General features: G+C 40.8%; 1 protein-coding gene across 1 annotated transcript in view; it reads right to left on the bottom strand.

The window, feature by feature from the left end:
* ZRANB1 (zinc finger RANBP2-type containing 1) overlaps positions 1-18,146 on the bottom strand; it is a 280,696-nt gene that overhangs the window by 44,747 nt on the left and 217,803 nt on the right. The gene's annotated exons all lie outside the window — the stretch shown is intronic.

Raw genomic sequence — 18,146 nt, 5'->3', positions numbered from 1 at the left:
TACTAAAATGACACCTCCAGGACCACCTTGCAACTCAAATAATCACAACCAAATAGCACTGCAAATAACTGATATTTACTTTAGACTAGGATTTGCATTTTAGAGGATTTAGAATCGGCATGTAAAATTCTGCAGCGGACAGGGTGGTGAGGTCACCTTATGTTTAATATTCATCTCTTAATCGACATATTTGTCTGTAGAATGTTAAATTCTAAAGGCTTGAAGTGTATCATAATTGTGTTATAAAATTAAAAACCAGTTGCATATTAAAATTAAGAACTGAAATAAAACATAGTAAACATACCTCAGTGAGGTCTAGATGCAAAATGTTACATATAATGGCTAGCATATATTGGCTGTTTAAATTGTTTCCCAAGGTATTCCACCATGAATCATAGCATAAGAACACAAATTTTCTCCTTACTATCACAAACCTTTCATTTAGTCCAAAAATAACTCATCTTATAGCTACTATATAGAGAATACCATTTGAAAATGATATTTGTACTATTTGGTGGCCAAAAAAATCAGTTGTGATGGTGCTTCTCCCAGGTGGTTCTGTATTTTCCATGGCAAAAAAACAAAACAAAAACCTTCTGTCTTCAGAGAATTGCTCCTCTGCTTCCACAGGACCTGAACTTGTGTCCAAGAGAACTGTCTGGCAATTCTGTTGTATGTCTCTCCTTCCTTCTCTGTGTGTTGGTCAGTCAAACCAATGACTGTGCATAATTGGCCTAAGGGCCTTAAATCTCTGTCTTCAGGCATCCTTGAGACATTTCAAAGGCTGGGCACTTGTTGGTCTGACGCAGTCGAAATAAATAAATAAAAAATTAAAAATTGTCCAGTAGCACCTTAGAAACCAATATCTGAAGATATATGAAGAAATATGCATGCACACGAAAGCTTATACCCAGAACAAACTTAGTTGGTCTCTAAGGTGCTACTGGACAATTTTTTAATTTCTGTTGCTGCAGATGGTGCCACGGTGTCCTTGTGTCTGGTTGTATGCAGTGTGCGTGTGTGTAGTTAATAAGGTGATGTCATTGTTGGTGTTTCCCCGTCTCTGTGCATAGAATCATACAATTGTAGAGTTGGGAGGAACAACAAGGATCATCTAGTAGTTTAACCTCTGCAATGCAGGAATCTTTTTGCTGAACGCAGGGCTCAAACCCACCACCCTGAGATTAAGCATCCCATGCTGTACCAACTCAGCTATCCCAGCTATACATGGACAACTTATTCCATGCATGAAAAGTGGAAGCATTTTTGGCATGCTCCATGAGTGGTGGAAGTTGGGGCATTCCCATGGATGCTGGGGAAATGGCTGTCAGGTGGTTGCTTTGAATTATATAGTTTAAAGAGATACTGCTTTGCTCTTGACTTTGCTTTTGAGAGAGTGCACATCATCCAAGATGCAAACGCAGTCTCTAGAGGGGAAGTATTAAATACAGCAGCAAAGTCAACCTGTCATCTCAGATATGGATACCCTGGTTTAGGGGTTATCTACTGCTCCCAGTGTGCTGTAATTGCCTATAGTGTTAGCTGGGACCATTGTGGTTCGTTGTGGCTGTGTAGGTAAAATGCTAGTATGTTAGTGACAAACACCTGGGTTAATAATAAATAAAGTTACCACATGAAAGTGGCCAGAAATAATCCTGCATTATTTGTTACTCACACTAAAGTGTCTGTGTCAACAACCAGACAACAACCAATGACCATTAAAGCTATTCATAACAATATGATCCATGTATCTCCAGAACCTGTGCAAAGCACCATTCATTACGAAGGAGACTCACAATAATATGCAAGAGTTAGATTGGAACACTGATGAATGTATCAGTGAGCCAGACCCTGTCAATGCACCCCCACACAAATGCTCTCTATGAGACAAGAACACTTGTCCTATTTACTGAGTACAGTATTTTCATAGCAAACTGAATCACTGCTGCCTAATCAGATTACTGGATAAGTCAAGGAAAGCAGGAGCGTGCTCATGTTTGACATATAATCCACTGACGCAGCTTTTAGGCATTCATTCCAGCTTTTGCTTAATAGATTATTAAGTAGTCTTCAGTTGGAGTGTATCTTTTTTTTTTTTAATGTTGTGCTGGTAAGTGCAGTTTCAAAGAAATACAAATGTTGGACAAAGAAGACACAGTAGCTCATCAAGGCTGATGGCAGGGATAGTTCAGTAGAAGCAGCAACAGCAGCCATACACATTTTGAGCACAGTTCACAAATAATGTTATAATGCAATCTTATACAATACATATTTCCACAAGCCCCATAGAATTCAGTGGGACCTACTCCATACCATATAGTTTTGGGGGGCAGGAAAGTGGGACATCAGCATGCTCTTTCTCCTGCCTCCCCCATTCAATCCAAGAAAGGAGATTCCAACTAAACATCTGGAAGAACTTTCTGACAGTAAGAGCTGTTTGACATTGGGACAGACTCCTACGAGAGGCAGTGGACTCTCCTTCCTTTGAGGTTTTGAAGCAGAAGTTGGATGGCCATCTGTCATGGATGCTTTAGCAGAGATTCCTGCATTGCAGGAGGTTGGGCTAGATGACTCTTGGGAATCATTCTACAATTCTGCAATTCTATTAATATAAGTGCACCGCTGGTCAAATCAATCCTAAACATGTTTACTTGAATTAGCTATTTTTACTAGAATTATTATTATTATTATTGAAGTTTCATCCAAAGCAGAAGAAAGGTGGGATATAAAATGTAATGAAAGAGAAAGAAAGGGAAGGGAAGGGAAGCTGCCCAAGTAGCCATGGAAGGAGATAAAAAGAACAAGGATGTCTCCCTAGTTCTCTGCATTATTTGGCTTTTGGGGGGGTCTCAGCTGCTCTTCTTTCCCCTGCAGGGTCTTCCTTCTTTCTTGATTAATTTTGTCATGCTTTTTACACATCACAAGCCAGAGCCCAATAGCATCTGGAGCTCATTTTTTTTGAAAAGGAGGGTTTGTCCTGCACATCACAAATGCACACACGACTTTTGTGATCAGCAGCTTAAAGCTGGGCTGTTTCCACCTTTTCCACTGTTAACAGATGTAAAAAAATTGTTAAAGGCCATGTTTTGGCTAAAAATGAAGGTGCTTCTTTTCAATTCAGAACTGCCATTGTGTAATTACAACAACGTAAACCACATGCGGTGGTTTCAGGTGTACAACCAGTTGGCATGGTAAAACCAGTTGGCATGGTAAAAACCAGTTGGCATGGTAACAACCAGCAAGCTTAAAACGGCTCCCCTTATGAATGTCTTTAAGGCACTGTTTACTTGTTGGGATACAACAGACTGTTCATTTTTTCAGAGACTGTTATATTCATTCTCAATAACTTTAAGCTGTCTCTAAGTGGGGATGAGGGGGGAATTGTTGTGTGTGTGGATTTTCTTACAGATGACAGCTATTGCTGTTGTTAGGGACACTCTTGCACTACAGTGCAATAAAAAGAGGTCAAACCTTCTCCAGCCTCCTCTAACATACATGTGAGTTTTCATGGGGCAAAGTGAATTGTGAAGGTTCTGAAAAACAACAAGGAGGAATGGTGTGGTGAGCAGAATCCCTACCCTTCACCCAGTATTCCCACTCTTCTCTGTTCGCTCCTAGAGCTACATTTCACCTCCTCCCAGAATTTAAACACACTTTTGCAGCACTTTGCACCTGAGATCCTGTGGCTACTGTATGTAAATTAATGCCCCACACTGATGAGAGTATGCCATTTTATTTAATGCTATCACTCATAACCTGATGAGGTTAATGTATCACACTGAGCTGTATTTCGCTTTATTTATAGCCTCAGAACCCCCCAACTCATTGCACATTTATTATATATTTGCGGATCACACCTGTATTCTGCCCAGAGATTGCAAGATAGTGACTTGCCCAAGGTAACCCAGTGAGATCCTGACTCACTGGGTGAAAGGAGATACTGTAGGCATGTAGAGGATTTCATAAACCATAGGATGAAGAGAAGGGGTGATGCATGCAACCGTACACTGAATAAACTAAGGCTAGTTATTTCCACTGGAAACTGGGAATGGGCACCGGGGGGCTCTGTGTGTAAGCCATAGTGATAAATATTTTCAATAAAAATGCAAGTTTTAGTTTTGCTACAAGGTTTACTTAATTAGTTAAAAAGCTTCTCAAACACCTTTTTCATCTTCAGACATACCAGGGTAGACAAAGGTAAAGAAAAAACAATTAAAAAAAACACCAAATTATTTAAGGATAAAACAGTGTCACTACCATAAAAAAAAATAGTGCAGTGAAGAGAGCAAGCAGAACAGATGTTATTATGTTGTCTGCACTAAGTGATGTCACCCTGGCCACGATTGAATATGTTTGTGTTTTGTCATGTAAGCTTGCCAATCAAATCCTCAATATTATTTGCAACTAGCTAGGGCTATCAGAAAGTATTTGCCAGCAGTTTCTCTCTTGTGGGGAAAAAAAGCCTTAATAATGGTAGGGAGCTGTATTTAATCCCTTCAGAAAATCGCTTGCTGTACACAAACAGAATATTTCTGGGCTAGCATTGCCTTGCTGATCTTTATAAAAAAAGAACAAAGGACAGGGGCAACCTTCCTACACCAGTTAACACATAAACTGAACTGTAATGTAGAGTAAAGGTAAAGGGACCCTGACCATTAGGTCCAGTCGCGGATGACTCTGGGGTTGTGGCGCTCATCTCGCTTTATTGGCCGAGGGAGCCAGCATACAGCTTCCAGGTCATGTGGCCAGCATGACTAAGCTGCTTCTAGTGAACCAGAGCAGCATACAGAAATGCTGTTTACCTTCCCGCTGGAGCAGTACCTATTTATCTACTTGCACTTTGACGTGCTTTCGAACTGCTAGGTTGGCAGGAGCAGGGACCAAGCAACGGGAGCTCACCCCGTCGCGGGGATTTGAACCGCTGAGCTTCTGATCGGCAAGCCCTAGGCTCAGTGGTTAGACCACAGCGCCACCTGCGTCCCATGCTAATGTAGAGTAGTTCCCCCCAATGATTATATTTGTTAAGATGATTCAAAGGCACTTTATTGGTGCATATCAGCAGGCCAAAGAAAGGCATCAGAGTGAAGGAATGCAAGATGAGGTGAAGAAAATGCAATGGAGAGCCTGGCAAAAACTGTTCCCTACTTCTAGTAAGCCTGGCCAGGACACCTCTACAGAGTTAGGCAATGGAGTTCCCCTGCCTCTTCTTCTCCCTGTACATGCTCTGTGCCCAACCCAAATCTGCTCCAAAGGGTTGAAGGAAACCCCCCACCCCATATATTTTAGGGGCACACAGGGGCAGGAGGGGGGAATTCCACTGAATGTTTGACTTAGTGCAAATGTGGATACAAGCCATTGACTTGTTAGTCACATCACAAATAAATATAAAGAGTGCAAATCTGACCAACTGCTTATCCTACCCAGAATATATTTGCCCTTTAAAAAAGGTAAAGCATGAATTATGTTCAGTCAAATAATTTGCTATTAAGTGCATGTTGCTAGAGACACTGGTGTGCGAATGCTTACTTTCTATTCTAAAGGTTTGTACCTCTGGTATATAAAAATTGTGGCTTTGAAATGTCAAGTGGCATTATAGAGAAGGTTAGCTTCTTGCCACAAGTATTCTAGGACACACATGTCAGAAACTGTTCAAGGTGGTTGTAAGGTCATGCCTATAAATAAACAATTCAAGCTCCGATACAAATATTCAACAGCTTTCTGGGAATATAGCTAGCACTAAATCCTAGCACTGTTTAAAACTGGAAAACAAGGTGGTCAGTGGTTTTAAGCAACAGGCAACGGGCACAGACTAAAGTAGTTGAAGATAGGTCCTATCAAAATCACTGGGACCTTGTCATTTAAGATATTTTGTTAAAGGCATTCCAAGATGCAGGCAGCTCTTATGGGCCACAGATGCCCTTTAAAGGTAATACTGATATGGTATTTAGTATTATCCCTCACATCCACACCATACATTTAAAGTACGTGGCTTCCCCCAAATAATCTTGAGAACTATAGTTTACCATGGACATGGCTACAATTCACTCTTCACTCAAACTACGGTTCCCAAGATTATTTGGGGGAAGTCATGTGCTTTAAATGTAAGGTGAAGGGTTTTTTTGGGGTGGGGTTACTGTACACCTGCAGGCAAAGACTGTCATTTCACCTGATTGCATGTAAGCACCCTGGGAGATTTTTTGGCTGAAATGCGTCACATGCATGCATGCAATAAATAAATATCCTCATTAATAAGAAACACTACACCATTTAAAAGGGCAGGAATTCAAATGTAACTTTGTATGCTTGTTAAATGGCCGATATACTAAGCGAAATAAGATTATTATTGTTGTTGTTAAGCTTATTTTTATATTTTGCTTTCCCCCCCGCCCGGCAGGGACAAAACTTTGTATTGGTGAAATCCTTGATACTTGTGGATGTTCGTGTGCTTTTTAAATTATATTCCTGCAGCATAGGGATTCATGACAACAAAAATGGGTTTTACAAATTCTGATAGTTGCTGAGAGAGTTATACTTCAAGCCTCGAAGGATATATACCATCTATCTTTTATGAACGGTCTGAAGCCTTTAATGTCTATGAGACATTTGAACATACTTTTTATAAGCACTGACTTCACTTGGATACTAGTTTGGACATTTGGATGGCATATATAGCAATCTACATGTATAAACTAAGACGGACGTGTGGGTGCTTATTGTATTCTTAATGTAAACTGATGGTTGCTGTTGGCTTTTTTTCCCCCCCTTTAACAAATTTGCATTAAACTTTTTTTTTTTAAATGATTGGCTGCAGCTGCTTCTCTGCCTATAACTAACTACCAGTTAACATTTGCAAGGGGTCATATTGGTTCCCATGTCCTGTAATTACCCCAGTTGCACATTGTATGGCTGTACAAGAGAAGAGCAGGCTGGGCTTTTTAAAAAGGTCAATTGGTAGGCCTAGCCTTAAAGGTTGCAATAGGAAAAAGAGGAAATCCAGCAGTCCCATGAATTGCCTTTCCTTTTTTTCCTGAAAGCTCTCTTGCACCTTTAAAAGCCACCAAACAGAAATACAGTCACTGTGCACATCAGAGAAATTTCCTCTCCCTTTTCTTGCCTCTCAGGCTTTTTCTACCCAAGTCCTGTGATTTTGCCTTTCTGCCTAATTTCACACCAAACTTCCAGATTTAGGCCTGGTTTGTGAGTACCCATGCCTCTCTCATCTCCACCCCTCTACTCTCCTTCACACATCCAGACTCTAATTGTGATTTTCCAACCAACTCTCTCTGCCCTTCCTTACTCTCTCTCACCACTCCATTCCACCCCTTTCCCCTTTAATCATCTTCCTCTTTCAACATGTTTGTACTGAGCATGTGCAGGGAACAACCTTATGAAATCCCATTGGCTGACATTTGATTTAAAAGGCATTTTTGTGGTCGAACTACAAACATGTTACATAGCTCGTGACACATACTAGACGTTTCCCTTGACCTAACACAACAATTTCCCCAAAAGATATTGTACAATCATCCCCATAAACCACCCCAACAAAGTCTATGGAAAGAAAATGCAGCTTTCCGAAGTCTCACATCAGCGGCGACATTTGGGCTCCCAAATTTCAGTAGTGACCTGTGCAACGTTAAAATTTGGCGCACGCCCCACCTCTCATGCTCTGTTCTACAGCACTGTTATGTCGCCCCACCCTAAAATCGCCTCTTTTCTCATCACACAGTTAACTCATTCCGAATAAGCCACTATATTCCTATATTCCTATACACATCCTATATTCTGCCAAGTTTCAAATCAATCCATTTAGCCATTTTCTAACAGCGAAATTCAGCTGACTCGCCCTTAATACAGACCCATGACTGTGGCCCTATAATAATATTGGCACAGCTAGTGTTCTGATGGTAGGATCTGAGGCCTTAATTCCAGAAACTATGTGGTTTTCAGCAGGTCTTTTTTTCAGCTGGAACTCACCAAAATTCAGTTCTGGCACTACTCAGGTGGGCACTATTGCCATTGTAAGAGACAAGGGATGCATTCAGGGTGAGTTCCAGCACCTCTTTTTCTAGAAAAACAGCACTGGTTTTAAGGTTCGCTTCACACAAAAACAACCTCCTGCATTTCCAACTGCACCATTTCTTCTGTCACGTTTAAAGAACAATTGTGTGTCTGAAAACAGATGGAAAATATAATCCCTTGAGATCTACTATAAACTAAAGACAGACGAGTCTACCATGTATTTTAAGACGTGAATATCAGAGATTTTTTTTCTTTGTAATAAAAAAAGTAGGTTGAGCAGCAAGTGAAAAGGGGGGATGCGTGTTCCAAAGTTGCTATAAGGTATGAAGCAGTCCTAAGTGCTTTGGGGTAGCAAGAAAATTGTACACCACAGCAAATTCTCCCAAATTTGCATGGCTGACCACTTGTTCATGGTTTCTGACACTGCTGGGAGATACAGCAAGATTCCTTCTTCCTACTGCAGTTGAGAGAGAAGGACCAACAAATGTAGGTTGCAGAGCAGGAAGTTTTAGTGCTGCTGCTGCACACTGCCTCAATGTCAGAGATTTTAAAACAACAGGTATAATCTCTGAATATGGGATATTGGGGCAGATCCAGGCAAACAACCTATATTTACAAGTTCATTTAGATGTTGCCCAGCCCCAGTGTCCCAAAGAACACAACTGGATTTTTTGCAAGGATTATCATTTTTAGATGCAGCTGTCTTAGATGACTGCCTTTCATTTATAGACATTGACATACTCACATCCCTTGTAATGCTAATAACAGCATCTTTGAATTTAAATGTTACACACTTGAATGCGGCTGACGATGAGTAGGCAGAGAAGATTACGCAGTTATTAGTCACATTACCTGTCAAAGCCGGCAATATGAGCCTCTGGGGATACATCGTACACTTTAAAGATGCAATGTACTTGGAATTTAAGCATATGTGCTTAGAAAAGAGCCCTATTTATATCAACAGGCCTAATAAGCAAGCGTGTGTAAAGATGGACTGTAAATGTTACTGTGCATATAAAATTGGTTACTTTCACATTGACTACATTTTATAAGTACCAGATTGTGCATTGGTCTAATTAGGCAGCAAGGTGCGACTGTGGCAGAATTTTCAAGTACCAAACGGAAAGAATAACGTGCTGCTATTCTACCCAAAGCAGGAACATACAATTTTGTTTAATATCAATCCTCCAAGACTAGAGGATTCAGCTATGCACTGAACCAGCTCTTAATTGCATTTTAGGGGAAAGGTTTTTCAAGAATCAGAGTATACAATCCAATGCACTCTAACTTGGAAATAAAACCCACTGCGTTAAATGCGACTCTACCACGTGGCACAGAGGTGAGGAACCTGTGGCTTTGCATATGTTGTTGGGCTCTCTCAGTCCCAGCCAGCTTGAGTTGCAATGCAGCAGCAACAATTATTTTAACTTCAAAGTATGTGTTTACAGATGCAAAAGCTCATGTCTACATGATACAAGACTATAATATTTTATACTGTCACCTAGCATTTCATACTCTGTCAAACCTCATGCCAATCTAACAAACAGAAAGAAAGAAAGAAAGAAAGAAAGAAAGAAAGAAAGAAAGAAAGAAAGAAAGAAAATCAAATGATATTTGCTACAAACTGAATGCATCCAAAACACACTGTACACAAAATATAGGTATTGTGGACATTGGTGAGTACATACTGCTAGATCATTGTTTATTGAATGGCGCTGAAAGGCAAAATGCCAGAGAGAAAGAGAAGCATAGGCATGAGTGCACTCACACCCTTTAAACAAATCACTGTTAAGAGAAATAGCCCCTGCACAGCACAAACTGCTTAGGTCATCTCTATGACCCTGGTTAACCTCTGAACGAAAAGACAGCCAACTGGGCATGTGACATACAATTTCAGATCATTTATCAGGAAGGGATAGAGAGAGACCATGGATAGTTGCTTGTGTTACTGGGTTCAGGCTTAAACATACTTAAAACAGAGAGAAAAGCTTTTTTTTTAAAAAAATCACTACTGGTGAACTCAGTGAGGCAAAAGTTAGAAATAAAAAAACTGCCAACATACTTTGAAGTCTCCATTTCACTGCGGACCCCTCAGCCCCATCCCACTCATTAAATAAGCACTCAGATGTTTCTCCGCAATTAACTTGTTGTTTGTTTGTTTGTTGCTTAATCTATTACAATTTGTTAATAGTCGTATTTTTCCAAGGTAAATAAGCCAAGTGTCCAGGCCAGCAGAGGTGATAAAAACAGAGTCCTGTAACTTGGACTAGACCATTCCCGTTCTTGAAGTTTGGTAAACAGCAGATAGAATTTCAGCTGAAGTTGAAAGAGGAAACAAATACCGCCAAGTGTGGAGACTGTCTTTGATTAGACTTTCACCTCTCAGGGGGTGGGGGAAAGTCTCAATCACTTCAATGGGCATCAGAATGGCAATACTCCGCCATCTGTTTCCAAAGATAGAGGTGTTTGTAAGGTCACACTCCGTCTGGAATAATTCCCTGGTTCTTCTCTGGGAATTTCAGATGCACTACACACTCCCACATATGCCTAACTTGCGGAAGGGAAAGAAACACCATAAGCCCTGGCCCAGCTGATGATTACACTGCCATGCATTCGGTGGGGTATCAAAAAGGGGCTGTAGCTGCTTTAAGCATGTAAGCACCTCTTTCAGACACTCCATTGCATGTGTGGCTGAGGCTAGGATTGCAATCACATGGTGGGTGGGACTAGCAGCATTAGTTCATTAGTTTCAATGGGTCTACTTTGAGTAGAACTTTGTTTGCTGCTACCCTTAGTACAGACTTTTCTCAGGTTCAGCTGTTTCCAATCTTAAACTCAGTTTGTCATATTTCTGCATCAGCTTGGTTTTTTTTTTTAAAGATCAGCATTCTAGTGCACAATGTTCTTAATGCACACATACATTTTTTTGTCTATAATTTTACCTCACAATTGCATTCTTGCAAACAACTTTCCTTAATGCAATACATTTGTGTATGTTTCTTTGACTAATATAGGCATTTTTACACACACTTCCTCCCCCCCCATGGATTTTTGTGCACTTTTAAAATGGAATAACTACCTTGCAAAATTCACAGCAGTGCTGTGTTTCAGACAGTGTATACTTTCAGGAGTGAAAATAATAAAAAAAATATTAAAATGCAAATTGAGCAGGACTTTCCCCCATCTCTGCTTCACGTGGTCAACTATATTGCGGTTGTTTGGGGAGCATAGGAGTGTATGTGAAGCACTCAACAAACCACTAAACACTAATATCCCACTATGTTCTCCGCTTATTTGACACAGGAAATAATCTTAATAACACTTAATAACATTTAAAAATTAAATTGTACTTACTATGTATCACCATGCCTTGCTGGCTGTAGAACAAGCAGGGACAGATGTATTTCTCACTGAGCAAATCAGAAGGCTACTTACTACCTGCACATATCCCCTGATAGCAGGGGCTAGAAACCTTTTGGAAAAGTAAATCTGAATATTCAGAGAGGAGGCCTGGGATATTTCTGTGGGAGCCAAGTCTCCACAATGCCCCTCAAGGCCTCGCCCCCAATTATATGTTTGGTTCTCAGTGTGAGGTCCAAACTACACAGAAATGCATCAGACAGCTAGGTTTTTAAAAATGCAAATCATCTCAGCTGGAGAAGGGTGGTGATTAACAGGATCAGAGCAGATGAGGGTGGGTGGGTTTAATGCTTCCCTCACCTGCTGTGGTCCTGGGAAAAATCCCTCTTCTGAAGCTGGTATTTGCTTTATGGGAAAATCCCCAAATGGATGGTAGAAGAGGAGAAAAAGGTTAAATTCCCCCTCTATCCTTGCTCTGATCCCATAGTTAACCCCCCCCCATGCAATTTGCACTTAATATGCCTGTAGTTTGATGCTCAGTGAGTCACCAAATGAGGACAAGCTTTCTGGTAGAAAATGGGCCCCCTCTGAATACAAAGGTGGAAACTTGTGGTTCAGAACTGCATTCAAGCATGAGCAGGGTCCCTGTGCATAAGCAGAATTGGACACAAACCCAAACACAAGAGGATGAATCTGGTGATCTATTCAGGGCAGCCAGTCACTACATTGCTGCTTTAACGGGACACAGATGCTTTTCCTTTTGTTGAGTTAAGCAATAAACCTGTTTGGTTCCTTCTCATGCCATTAAATTTGGTTCTAAATGCACTTTTCAAAGCAGCAGCTGGAATAGACTGGAGGCAGTCTCTTTTGTGGCTGTCTAAAAATAGGGCAGAATAAAAAAAAAATCTCTGAAAAGAAGTTTGATAGAATGTAAAAGATGAGCAAGATTCTATCTTGTTTCATCTGCTAGATTTAGGGTCAAAATTCACATTATGGAGATACAGTAGAGGATCTCTTTCTTTTTAAAATTGAAATGCAGTTGCAAGGACGTTCAATTTGTTCAGAGCAATTGTGTTTTAACTCTTCATACTTTTTTGTACTCAAAACTGTCTTCCCAGCTATCAGGAAAGTTGGGTGCAGTGACAAAGAAACAATGGTTCCCCACTGAACCTCCATAAATATTGGCAGCATACGATAGTCACTTTCAATAATATGATTTTTGAAGTTTTAAAAGTTAGGCTATCAGTCACATATTGCCCATATAATTGCTTGGTCCATATTCTGAGCAAGCGCACCAATACCAGAAATTGACATAATATGAAAAGGTAAAGGGGCCCCTGACCATTAGGTCCAGTCATGATCGACTCTAGGGTTGCAGCGCTCATCTCGCTTTATTGGCCGAGGGAGCCGGCGTACTGTTTCTGGGTCATGTGGCCAGCATGACTAAGCCGTTTCTGGTGAACCAGAGCAGCGCACGGAAACACCGTTTACCTTCCCGCCGGAATGGTACCTGTTTATCTACTTGCACTTTGATGTACCGTACTTTCGAACTGCTAGGTGGGCAGGAGCAGGGACCGAGCAACGGGAGCTCACCCCGATGTGGGGATTCGAACCACCGACCTTTTGATCGGCAAGCCCTAGGCTCTGTGGTTTAACCAACAGCGCCACCCATGTCCCTATTATAATATATAGATGGTGTTAAATATGTCATAGAAGTATCACAGAATCATAGAGCTGGAAGGGACCATGAGGGTCATCTAGTCCAACCCCCTGCAGTGCAGGCATCTTTTGCCCCAAGTGGGGCTTGAACTCACAACGCTGAGATTAAGAGTTTCATGCTCTACCAACTGAACCAACACTATATATCTGTTTAAAACAGGGCTTGAAAAAAATGCAATTACGCTCCAATGATTGATTGAAATGATTAACATGAGACTTAGATTGGTGTCCTGTGAAATAATGGATTTTGGTGCTTTAATAAGCAGCAAACTAAAGTCTCATTCACCCATACAATCGGTTACAGTTGTCTTCTTACTACTACTGAGCAAGCCAGTTTCCCAGCTGTGTTAATCTTTATAGAAGAGAAAGTCTTTTCAATGGCATAATGAATTTAAAATGATTTGCTCCCACCAGGTTCCTATCTCAAGAGTGCTCCTTTATCTATGTCTGAAGCAGGAATTTCATGTTCTGGTGATTGCCCTTCCTGATCATTTGGTAAAATTTATTTTCAAATCAACAGTTCCGACAGAATTTGGACTACATTTAAGACACACGCCTGACATTTCTGTCCAGCCCATGGCTACTTGTTATAAACCTGATAATCACAGTTGTCTGATGTACTGTGCTTAAAAAGAAGTGTTTAGCCCTCACTTTTAGAAATAGAGTTAAAAGAGGTTCAGAAACAAAAGATTGTCATACAAATGACAGGTAAACAATGGCAGCCATGTATAATTGGATGAAATAAATACAAGGTACTCATTAAACCATATGTTTGAGAAAATTATCATGTTGCCCTCATGCCCTGCAACTCTTTCTATGCGGCAAACATGTGATGCGGTTGAGGATTTCCTAAACAGAGAAAAACATATGGCTGTATCAATAAACACATTAAGTCAAATGGAGCAGTCTTGGATGATGGTTTCAATCCTTAATTAAATCTGATTCTGACCTTCACAAATTTTAATCAAAACCATGACTCGGTGTAGCATTCCATGGAGGTGCTCAGTAAAACCAGTTTAACTGGAATTCCCTTTCCCCTGTAATTCAAATACTGACATTCAGATTGCAAAACATGATTGTTGTAAGGTAAATTTCCTAAAATCAGGCTTTTATCTTGTTGGAAAATGAGATTCACAAAATGTTCTTCCAATTTCATGCATTTATGTTTGTCACTGTCTTGATACATCCTACATATTGCAGTAGAATTTATTGCTGTGTTTATATACTGCCTGTAATCATGATCCAAAATAAATCTTGTAAACACAGTATCTTACTTGTTCTCAGAAGTACTGGGCAATGTACACTCATCGACCTGAGGCTGTCTCTAACCCTTTGTTTAGACTATGGAATTCAATTGCCAAGTACTAAATCTGTAGCCTGGCACGGATCCCAGTTAAGCACACATTATGTCATTAAGAGGGACAATTACATGGATTCTACCGTAATTTTTAAAAGCATTCTTTTCTGTAGGAACAGAAGGGAGGGGTGGATACAGGGACAAGGAACACTGTGTTCAATAGGCTGGAACAGTCGCCAGGGTAGAGGTACTGGTGTAAAAACAAAGGAGCTTTGATATATAAGACTGAAAATAATTCTATCATGGTATTGCACTAAGTCAGCGGTCATCATTCTTTTAGGGCCTGGGGACACATTTGAAAATCAAATAAAAACTGCTAAGAGCACTGCAAAATACCCATTTCACGGAATGAGTGACAATACTTCTTAGAACCTCACCCCAAATACCCCCAACAAATGAAATCCTTTTTAAAAGATCCATTTTTAAAAATGGGAGCGGGAGAGGGTGCTGGCAAGCACCAAGAAGGGTTTCTGAGGACTCTGGCACTTATCATTTTGAGGACTGGGCATTACAAAAAATGACCCTAGCGCTGCAATCCTATGCACACTTAATTATATTTTAACCTTATCTATCTTTCATGCAGGTCAAGGCAGCATGTATATGTGATTGCCCATTTTTATCATTCTGCATAACACACTTGTGAAATTGCCTAAACTGGCTGCAAGTGACTTGATCTTCATGGCCAAGTGAGGATAGACACTTGGGTCTCCTCAGGCTAAACGCAACACTTAACTCAGGGGTGGGTGACCTACAGCCCTCAAGTCTAATTTCAAGTTGTGAGCAGCGACACCAGGGATTTGAAGGCTACAGTGGAGAACGAGATGTGCCATGGGAAGCCTGAGTGCAAATACAGGGGTTTGGGCTACATGAAGACAGGAAAGAGAGCAAAATCTTGGAAATGAAAGAGATAAAAACCTAATTATTTCTCTGGTCCAAGAAGATTGAGGGGGCTTCTTGAGTGAGGTCAGAACTGAAGGTTTCAACTGCACGCCAGGGTTAAGTGCCCCACTCAGAGCCTGCAAGTATTGAAAGGCAGACTATGGTTCATCAAGGGGGAACAGTAATTGGGGTGGAGAACCAAGAGGTAGACGTGCTTTTGCGGTAACCAAAAGCCATCAGGGTTCTTTAGAACCCTCCCAATATGGTTCCAATTGAGAACTTGTGCTTCCTTTAAGGTTCCCGACTAACCTGAACAAAACAACACAGAACGGAAGCAAGCCAACTGGGTTTGGGACAAATGGAAACTTATGCTACTAACCCTTATAACTGCATGATGAGAAAATTTACAAGGGGTTGTGGCACAGGAGAGAAAGGATAAAACCTCCTCTTCCCACACACTGTGGTCCTGCTAACTCTCTCCCTGTGCACCTGTACTTAAGTAAATACAAGATGGAGATGGAGCTGTGTGGTACACATTACATGTAACATGCTGTTTGTCCTTAAGTCCCACTGTTATCAATGAAACTTGCTCCATAATTGCCAATGGAAACTTTGCACTTATATTAAGCCTTCCCTCCCCAATGCAGCTCTGTGGTATACACATTGTATAAATACAAATACTTCGACCATGAGTAAACATGCATAAAATGGTAGTGTACAGAATATAACATGAATATTAATATAGACCGTAGCTTTCCCAGCTTTCACTTAGGTGGTGAAGTTTACATCTTCTTCTTTTGGATTTCAAAAATTAACTTAAGAAGAATTCACTAAAAATCCTGGCATCTAAAGGGGCATGCTTTAGATAAACAGCATTATTCTGCTGCCTTTTCTAGTATCAAAGGCAGACTGTCTCTAGTTTTAACATAGAGCTTCTAAATATCTATATATATGATGCAATATACCTGTATCTTTAGTGAAGTCAGATGCTACTGAGTTATGGCACCTGTGTAGCCAAATTGGAGCTGAGAAACAAGAGAAATGTATCATCATGTTCAAAGGAACCCAAGGTTTGCAGAAGTAGAATAAATCACAACCCCCAAATAATGAGCATGGCTTGTGCTCACAGAATGTGCAGTGTGTTGGGGCATATGTACATAAAAACAGGGAGGGAGGGTGCCAGTGACTTAACCATCCTTGAATACTAGGTACCTTGACTTATTCTGGGTTTCTTGGGGGGGGCACACTTGATATTCTGCCTCGGTAACAAAGTGACAACTTTGACTGCCAAAGAAAGTACAGATTGATGTCTAGAGAAGCAGGACAAGGGAAAAGGAGCTCCAAAAGCCGTCAAAGGAGTGTGAATAGTTTGAAGCCATAAAGTCTGTACTCTCACCTACATTTCTTGGCACATGTACAAGTGCATTTTGCATCCCCCCATCCCAAACAACAGAGCATCAATAACATGTGTACAATCCCATCCTTTCTGTCCTCAGTGGACAGTGGATGGCTTTCCTTCCCCTCTTCAACACATCCTTCATTAAAACTGTTTGGCAGAAATGAAGGCAAACTGTATAAAACAGCCTCCCAGCTGCTCAACTTCACCTTCTAAATGGATAGCTCACAAGGAAAATAATTGATTTTCCCAATGCCACAACTTCCTACTAGTGCTAAATTGATTCTTCAGAAATACAGCAGGCTGCTTTACCACTTAAGCCTTTCACTCCGACTGTATTAAAATTGCAGCACCCTGGAGTCACAAAGTACGAGGACAAGCAATCAGTCCTAAGGAAATGGATGCAATCAAAATAGTGTACTTAAAGAACCAAGAAATGCCAGCTGGAGTCAATAAATGAACCCAGAGCTCTGCTACCATAATGGATCATTATTGTCTGTGGAAATAGAGACTCCTATCTCAGCAGAAGTTGCCCTTTCTGCACGAGCTCTATAAGAAAAAGGATGGTGTGCACCAGAGCCCACACTGAGCAGGAACCGATTATGCTAATAATCCAAGTCCTATGATCAGATAACAGTGCTATGCGGTCATAAGAACAGTGTATACTGACATGTCCATTTTCAACCTGCCAGATTATTCATCTAGCAACCTGGCATTAGCTGTATGCAAAGAGCAACACAAAAGGCAGACTGATCTGCTTGGTACCATGTCCCTCCATAAGATATATGGTAGATAGGTTCAACAAGCGATATGGGCCACCCTTACCCAACTGTGCCCCCCCGATGTTTTGGAGTAGGACTCTCTGACCACTGCACATGCTAACAGGGAAGAATGGGAATTGTAGTACTAGCCATCTGGAGGACACCAAGTTGGAGAAGGTTGATCGCGACAATTTCTAAAAATGGTTCCTGACATTAAAAAACCCCAAATTTATTTATTTCAATCCATTTATGCCCACAATTCAAAAATGATTCAAGCAGTTTAGAAAAACTACACCACCAATTAATTTTTTTAAAATTGTCTCTGTGTGAAACCCAAGTTTCTTGTGAACTAAGAAACTGCTGGAACAAATCAGGTTTGTGTCTGGCCTGTGCCTGCATGGGAGACTGCATGGCAATCCCCACGTACATTGCCTTAAGCTTAGTTATGGAAAGCAAAATAAAAATACAGGAGGATACATATAAGTGGGGCTCAGACAATCAATCCTCTTTGCAGAAGACTACGCTGTGCAATAGCAAACCCGCTACAAAAGCTAGACCTGTTTCCGACTACAGAACACTTACCATTCTGCCATTTAGAATACATCTCAGACAATATATTAAGCATCTAGGCAGACAAAAGCAAGCTGCCACC

This window comes from Podarcis melisellensis (genome assembly GCF_964234715.1).
Source record: "Podarcis melisellensis genome assembly, chromosome: 5".
NCBI classification, from domain to species: Eukaryota; Metazoa; Chordata; class Lepidosauria; order Squamata; family Lacertidae; genus Podarcis; species Podarcis melisellensis.
This window is presented reverse-complemented; position numbering and strand designations above follow the sequence as displayed.